Below are 9528 nucleotides of genomic sequence, written 5' to 3'. Positions count from 1 at the left end.
TAGCGTTCTGTTCTTTTCTGAGTATTCCATTCATTTAATCTCCATATTTGTGTTTGTCACCATATTTTTTATCATGCCATTTGTGATAAAGTCCATATTTCAGCTGCTACTGTCTTCTGTTTAGCTTCTTTAATTCTCGGCAGATGAATTTTAATATTTTCAGCGCGAGTTCTAATGTTTCTTCCATTTGGTGTCATCTTTTGATATGAAGCAAAGCTCACGATGTCTTCTTAATTCAAATGCATCTATCTACCTATCAGATATGTCTCGTTCTGAGTCAGAATCCTCATCTTGAATTTCGACATTATCTTTTCTTCAAGACTGCTGTCTCTGTCATAAGCTTTTGCCATTCCATCTGATTCAGCTTAATCCCAAAGATGCTGGAGTCTTTTCTGTTCGTCTTCTTAACTGACTGAAGCCATTTTATTTTAAACAATTCTAAATAAATAATATGATACGTAATTGGATTAGTAAATATATTTCAAAATAAATTTTTCATTTACTTTATTTTCAGTATTATACAACTACTGAAGTTAAGGTCAGTCTGTAGGTCCGAGCACGTGTTAAACGAAAGGTAACATCCGTCGCTGAGACCGAATTCACTCGAAACAACTGACACGTTTGACCCACCATTTTGTACTGGAATCCGTCGGGCTATAGCGTGGCACAATAGTAAATTGTAAACTGTCGGCCCTGCGAAGGCATGTTAGCCTCAGAAGGTTAATTATGGCATAATAAGCTTTTATTAAAAGGTGAATATTTTTGTTGATTTTAATTATAATAATATAATTTTAATTATAATAAAATTGTGATCGGAAGCTAGTTATTTTCTTCTTTTTCGTCGTCTTCCTATTGTCGCTCAAAAATATTCAATTCTCTATCATCGTTCTCATTATCGGTCTCCAATCCTCCAAAATTTCTGGTTCTTATGTGCTTTTTTCATCGGAAGTACTTGGATATAGTGGAACGTTGAGGCCACAAGCTAAATAACATACTTGCCCTGATCCATCCATATCCACAGCAGAAACTACAACCATTTTTGCAATTGCAAAATGTTATGTTTAGTAGTTTCGGCTGGTGATGGAGGTAATAACATTCTTATGTGCTCTAGGATTTCATTTTCAAGCATCTAGCTCCATTCTTGAGGTTCTAAGTTCTTTCCTAACCACGTTTGAAACTGGTAGTAAGTATGATTTATATGTTGATGAGCTGCACTTGTTGGTGGAAGTGTTGACAGGTTTATTTAATTTCGTTAACTTGATGAATTGCACGTAGTGGAAATTATCAATGTTGTACTCAGATATTGGAGCCAACAAGATGCGCAATCCATTTTCAAATAATGTTTGTACGGGGCAGTTTTTTTGTTGGAATTCTTTAGGTACATTTTTTTCCCTCTTATAAATAGCGCAGTCGTGTAAAAATAAAATGTGTTTTTTAGTTAAATATAAATAATTGATAATTAGTACATACATAATTCTGGGCATTGCTTAATAACTCACGCTGTGTACTCTTCGCGATTCACCTCAAAACTGTTGATCTTATGAAAAAAAGTTCATACAAAAGTTGTAGAGATTTTTATACTCTACAACTTTCATTTTAGGTACAAATCCCTTTAAAGTAATAAGAACCGAGATATTCGTGAAAAACCGATTTTTATTTGTATTTGTGACTTTTTAGACAAAATTTCGTACGACAAAACCAAGGTTTATACCAATTTACAGCTTATTATCTTTCATTCCGAGATGGACCCCTCTATGACCGGGCTAATAATTCAGCATATTCTAGACTCTAATTATTCGAAATCCGCCTACGGAATTTGAGTTAAGAATATTTAGTAATAAGTAAACAATTTATGCCATTGTATATGGCTGTCATTAGTAATATTCTATGAATATATACATCGAGAAAATATAACTCTTCATAGATGTAAATAGTATATATTTTATTTTCATTTGAGGAAGATAAGAACATGATAGGACACATGTTGATAAGCATTATATTAATGTTGATTGAGTTACATTTTATATTCTATGCTATATTTTTTAATAAAGTTGGAATCTTTAAACAGAGTTTTATTTTATTGTTTGTAATAAGATTATGAATTATTATAGTAATCAGTTAAAGAATAGAAAATGATTTTATCCTGGTCAGTATCATTTCTAAGAAAGAACTATTGCATTTCATCAAATGGTTCACAATATAATAAATTTATTCATTATATTCAAGTTTATGAAGCATATACAGTGAACATCTAAATTGTGGAATTTATTTTTGGATCGAAGTTCTGAGAAATTAATTATCTGAAAGTTTGAAGCAACTACTATTTCTAATTAACACATGTATTAAAAAATATAAATATCGACGATATAGTGGATTTCCGTCAAGTATACTATCTTAGTAAACGTGCTAAAGTATGAATCCAGTTATATATGTTTCCCGAAAGTCTTCTAGTTTTTATTTTTAAAACAATTATGCAGCAAACCGTCCCAAGTCTGCAAGGGTAACATTCAAATATGAAAGATGATAGTTTCCATCTGAAATTGCAATATTTTGGTTAACAGGACGTGGAGTATTACTTTGGTTTAGAAGTAGTTGAAACATTTTCTCTGTTTTATTACAAATAGTTCTGAAATCGGATAAATACATCCGTGGATATCTAGAAGATGGAATAATATGACTAACTAACCGAAGAGCTGAAAAATTAATTGTTTTTCTAGAACAGTCCAAATTCTTACTATATACTATGGGTGTCATTAAAATCTTCGTCAAGATTTTTGGATATACGTAGAATACACTAGTGTTTTGGGATGATGATGAGTTTAATACCACTCTTAGTTCCATTTTGAAAATTGCTTAGTACGGTGTGTTGGTTTTTGAAGCGAAAGTGCATTCAATGAAAGAGTACAGGAAGATGTTTATATAGAACGAATGTGTTCTGAAAGAAATCAGAGCTTATAATATACAATCAAATATAACCACGTACGTATAGAAGATAATAAATTATATAATATACCAATAGAAGTTAATTTAAAAAAATCAGAAGTCTGTTAATTGTGAGAAAAAATAAAGAAAATAGAAATTTAATTGGTGCTTTATTATAAATAAGCTCGGCTGCGAGGCCTGATATAAGTTTCAGTGTTAATTTTTTGAGTATATTTCAAATATGTTATAATGGAACACTGTACATAAGATGCCTTACAACTTTAAAATATTTATATTTAACTAGGAATTTGCATTTATTTATGAGAATTAATATATAAATCTTATTGAATCAAAAATTAATATGAGTACAGTATCAATGTAAATGTGAATCGTGCGAATAGGGCATGATCTCTTTTATGTTTGAAAGAGTTCATGCGCATGAGACGTGCCTTGACAGGCCCTAGTTCTATGTAAGATGTTCTATTGTATAGGTGTTTTCTTATTGTTCTTATTAACAGGCAATAAACCCTATTACGAGTAATTTCTTTGATTACCCTAGTACCTTTACACAATTAAGTAGCTGAAGAAGCTCGAAAGAAATGGTAGTAAGAGACTAAACCGTTTTGTAAGTAAAAGTATCTACTGGAATTGGGAGTAGAGGTAGAATTAGTCACGTTGAGATTATTCTTCTTTATTTCGTTATTTCTCGAGACAAATAATGAGATATTCTTCGAAATGGAGCGTTGTACTGCTTTGGTTCATTATTGTTAACTGGACTCCTTACAGAATATTAGGAAAAGCAATATGTTAATTCCAAGAAATCGAACAATATATATATAATATACAAGAGATAAAAAAAATTGAAATGGTAGGACTTTCAACTCAACAAAAAATGAAGATCAATCAACTCCAAATGGCGTAAAGAGCATAAAATACAGAAAGATATTCATAGGGAATATGACCAGTGCTTTGCTATTATTTTAACTATCAACTTGACGTCACAAAATATTGAGTTTTTACAAGATCGCGTGTTGAATACCTACTTTGTTTTTTAAAAAATGTTGGTTATGAATGGGTAAGTTGCTTTTTTATTTAAACAAATTTAAAATAACACTATGACTAACATTTCAATCAATATATTGTAAAGAAAATAATACAAATGTTATAATTAAATTAATTCAATTAAAATGAATCAACTTACTAGCATAGAGAAATATAATTGGAAATAAAATGATAAGTAACAACGTGAAAATGAAAAGTATCCTTCCCTATTTCTGAAATTCTGTGCCTTGGTCTACCAATAAAGTTTCAGATTAAATATAAATTAATTGGGAAGGAGACAGCACATAACAGATTGTCAGAAATCTTCCAATATTCTTATACTGAATATTTTATTGAAAATATCATGTGACTCTTTAATTAGTTCTTAATATTAACAATACAGTTTCTTTCTTTATTCTGAATCTTGTATGAAACTAGTCATCCCACTTCTCGAAATTATCGACTCTTTCCCTTACTACAATGCGCGTTCGTTCGTGTTAAAGGAATTCAATACGATCAATGTCATCACTATCCAATAAATAATAAATGAAATCCATGATATCAAAATAAAAATCTCATTGGTTGATGAACTACAGTTTAAATAGATTTTTATTATTTTATGTCTATGGAAAAAATAGACAGCCAATCGAGTCTACAGATAAAGTTCCAGTTGAGTTTTTTTATATTTTTTATCCACTAATTTATAAACTAACCGATAAAGTAAATTTGGTTCGGTATTCATCAGTCAATTAATGATTTTATCTATTTCATATTTCACTTTTATTTTGATACCATCGATTTTGTGGATTACGAATTAGATAGTGATGAGGATATTGATATTGGAGAATTTCTTTAACACGATCCAAGCCCCTATGTAGAAAGGGAAGGGTCGATAATTTTGTTGTTCCATCTGCTCTTTTATTTTCTGAAATATTCTTGTTGGTTAGCAAGTTTTAACAGTAAATTCCTTTTTACGAAAGAAGAAGATTGCTATCTCATTCTTTTATTATTAGTATTTTTTATTCTTTCGGAGTAAATCTCATACACAAAAATCAGATAAAATCATTTTATACGTAAACCAAACATAATTCACAAAACATAATATGTAGATTCTGATGAGAGCCCTCAAATTTATATTCTATGACTGTATGGGCTATCATTCAGTTAACTGACTTATCTGCCAACTGGAACTATTTCGGAATTTAATCAACTGATGATGAAAGTTATTCTGTTGTTTATAAACCCTTTAGAGTGTGGAGACGGTCAGAGTAGCGATTTGCTCAATCTACCATTCGTGAATCACGGCCTTTTGAAAGGAGATAAGTTATGGTTTGGTGTGGAATTAATTTCCCTGCCCGGACTGAACTGATTTTCATAAATAATGGGGCTCTGATCGCTTCGAGGTACATCGAGGAAGTCCTTCTAGAGGCTGTGATCCAATTTGCTCCATTTATTGGTAAGCAATTCATTTTAATGCGGGATAATGCTCGTCCACATACCGCCAGAACTGTTACCGATACTTGGAGCAAGTGGAAATCATAGTTCTGGGCTGGCCTGCACGATATCCCGATATGAATCTCATATAACATTTGTGGGATAATTTAGGGAGGCGTGTTAGACATCGCCATCCTCATCCTAAAGACTTAAATCCGTTCAAAATTGCTGTTCGAGAAGAATGGGATGCTATGACAGTGGAGTACGTCCAGAATTTAATTTCTTCGATGATTGACAGGGTTAGAGCCTCGCCGTAGCAGAAGGAGTAATACCCGCTATTATAATTATATAAATTTTTAGGATACCTAATAAAAATGAAGAATAACGTTTTCTAAGAAATGTGTTAATTTATCGTTTTCATTTTTTTGTAAATAATCAATAAAAATTATTCACTTTTGGCAAATTTTGTTTAAATAACCTATAAATTAACCGAATTTCAGTGTCCGTTTTTGTTGTTGTTGAGTTTATATAGTAATTGAGTAACTGGCCCTGATTAGATCCTGTAATAGTAACCAACATATATTCTTCGATGCCGCCTTTTTAGCGATATTATGTTGCCCGGTTCTGTTTAAATGTCCCGGTTCCAAAAATAAAAGAGGCGGATAGATATTTTATGATTACATCGTGTTAAAGGCATATTTATGTTGAAAAAAACTTTAATTTTGTATACTACTGAGTTGAATTTGTTCAGAACTTATCTACACTTTCTATATGACATCAAAGCAGCGTATAGGATATTCCATCATTGTACTCCACTGCTATATGAAACCAGAAAAAATAGTATGAAACCCAGTGAGTAATAAAAGTACGGAATTGAAATTACTCTAATATATCAGAACACAAAGTTAATTAAATTAGTAAATAACAAAAACTTTCCAGTAAAAATACATCAAATGATATTAAAAAGCAGCTCTAGCTACAAAGCAATTTGGTTGCAAAAGTTGTTTGGAAACACCATTTTACTGCAAATTTAACGAGCGCATCTGTACATAAAAAAATAATCATAGGGTGAATAAATCTTGGAAGTGTTTCCTTATGTTAGGTAGCTTCATGCATTTTAAGTTTATTCTCTGTGGCAACTCACAAAATTAATCAAAGATATAGTTTTGAATTTTTAACAATCATTTAATTCAATCAATCAGAATAGATTAGGTTAAGAATAGGAATGAAACTGTGGAGACTAATTGCAATGGTTATCAATGAATCAAAAGCAAGAATGCACAATCATTAACGAAGTGAGACAAAGTAACTCACTATTTGCAACACTATTTAATCTATTTCTAGATGTGGATCGAGAAAATATGGATACAGCGGTGTTTAGATGCTAAAGAAACTGCGATAACAGAGGGAAAAGGAATGAGGTTTAAAATAAAAAAAAAAAAAACTATAGAATAAGGCAAGCAATTCAAAAAGGGAACTAAAACAGCAAATTATGAATTAAATAAAGTTTGAAGTTTCAAATACCTATGATGTAATAATGATTAATAGTAATGAAGAAAAACGATAAGAAATTGGAGAAAACATATTAGCAACTAATTGAGCATAGCATACAAATGGGAAGTTGTTAAAAAGCAAAATACTAACTAGAAAAACCAAAATGAGCATTTACGAAACAATCGTAAGACTGCTACTAATTTACTGTACAGAAAACTTGACAAGAGAAAAAGAAGAATAAAGAAAAAAATAAAATAAGAATAATATCAGGCATGGTCAAGATTGATTAGAATAAAAGAGGTAGAGTTTGAGTTAAGAATTAAAAAAGGAATTGTAGGAGGCATCTCTTTTGATGATACCTCTGACTCCCAGAAAATTTATGTTAAAGTTCAATTGTCTCCATGATTCTTTTAGTAACCTCTGCTTATCTTGATTTCCATTTGTTTGTATATATATTTGAAACTCTTCATTTTCTCCAACTGTGTTTCATCTATTTTGACAATACTAAATCGTTGGCAAAAGCATATTTAGATATTCCAACTATTTCCATATTTTTGTATCCTATACTGTATCTGTTTCACTTTTGTTTTCACTTCTGTCAATACATCATCCATTATCATTATGAATACCACCGGACTCAGTACTCCCCTTGTCTTAAATCTTCTTTAGTCGTGAGATCCTCGGATTGGTTATTATTTTTCCTCACTCGGTTCCTTGTTGTTTCATATATACATTTGATATTGTTTCTCAATTTAAATCCAACTCTTCTTTGTTGTAAAATTTTCTTTATTTAATTTTTTTGGGTGTTGTCAAATGTCTATAAAACCGAGATATAATTTTTGTTTTATATTCAGTTTATACTCTATTATCAATTCCTCTAATTGATTGTTTATAATTTTTCTTATTCTGTTCCCTAATATATTCACATTCTGGAAAGCGAATGAGTTGTTAATATTTAAGCAGTATTACGTAGTATTAGCAGTGACGTGACATCGCAATTTTGAAATATTCGTATTCGAATCAAAACAAACTTTGTTTACATTCAAATTACTAGACGCGAATAAATCTATTGTCATATTAAGTATCGAAATAGTCTATCTTGAATACCTACCTCTATCAATATAGACATTTTAAGGATACTTTCCGACACTAACCTACTTTAAATTAATGCCGTGTATTGTAACCAAACAATTTCATGCATAAAAATCAATCTTTCTAATAAATATAAAATTCTTGTGTCACGGTGTTTGTAGTTAAACTTCTCCGAATCAGCTTGACCTATTTTCATGAAATTTTGTGTGCATATCTATTTTTCATCCCCCTAAATGTGAAGGTTATTTACACCCTAATTTTTTTATTGTTATTTTTTAGATACAATTTTTTGTATATATTTTTTTATGATATACCATCAAAAAATACATACAACCCTAAATTTTCAACCCTGTATGATCATCACCTATTTTTTATTTGTTAATTATAAACTTTAAATTTTTGACAAGATTTTTATTTTATCATGACTCAATTTTTTACCCTTCTACGATCAACCCTTATTTTTCCATCGCGATTTTTACGGAAATCAAATATAGTAATTAAGTAAGATGAATTCTTATTTATATTTCAATTATTTTTCAATTTCCTTTTTGTATCGATCGAAGCAGTGACTGTTGTACGTATCATTTTGATTTTTCTGTGTGTTCTCATGTTAATTTTACTGTCATCGTATCATTGAGTTCCAGTGCAATAATTATTTATTAATAACTAAAAAGACAGTTTTTCTCTCAAGTAAATAAACACGCGTTGTGAGCTCCTCTAAAAACGGCCATTATCGTATCTGTACATATTGTACTTAACATTGCTTGCAAATAGTTTTAAATTAAAACAGAAACGTGTACGTGTTTAATAAATATACGTGTTTTATTATTGTGAAAGGTAAGTCAAATAATAGGCAAACTAATACAATATTAAGTTACATGTACAGTCAGCAAGACCTTAAGAGACCAATTTGAGTTATCGAACAATTAAATCTAGAGTGATGAAGATATAATAGTACAAGATCAGGCAAAAAAACAATGCAGATGTGCGTTTGAGCACGGTACAGTTATGTCATTCATAATTACAAGAGGCACGAGAAGGACGAGACAATTAGAATGAAGAGAAACGCGCAAATTCATAGTAAACAGACGTGGAGGAATTGGCCAACAATGCCAACAAGTTCTTAGAGCATTTACATCAGATATATTTCTTCGACTAGCATTCCAGTATAAGTCTGATGTAGAATATTCGGCTAATTTCAAAGTGGTTATTAGACAACTATAAGTGGCATATTCTCGCCCAATTGATAGTAAAAATATGAAGAATTATGTTTGATGTCTAGACTAGACAGCTATCAAGAATTTTAAATTGAAATATATCCGTTACTTTAATAAAGAATACTATCAATCCAAATAAACCATACTTACATTGTCTATACATTGCTTTCGATTATAAGTACATCCTTATACACTTTTTCTAAGTCAGTTATTTTTATTGAACTAGAAAAATATTGCGTAGATATAATTTATATGGCACAACGTTTCCCGGGTCAGCTAGTCTGATTATAAATGTTTTCATCAATTGAAAAACATTACCTTTTAGGTT

The sequence above is a fragment of the Diorhabda sublineata genome, chromosome 4, assembly GCF_026230105.1.
Source record: "Diorhabda sublineata isolate icDioSubl1.1 chromosome 4, icDioSubl1.1, whole genome shotgun sequence".
NCBI classification, from domain to species: Eukaryota; Metazoa; Arthropoda; class Insecta; order Coleoptera; family Chrysomelidae; genus Diorhabda; species Diorhabda sublineata.
This window is presented reverse-complemented; position numbering follows the sequence as displayed.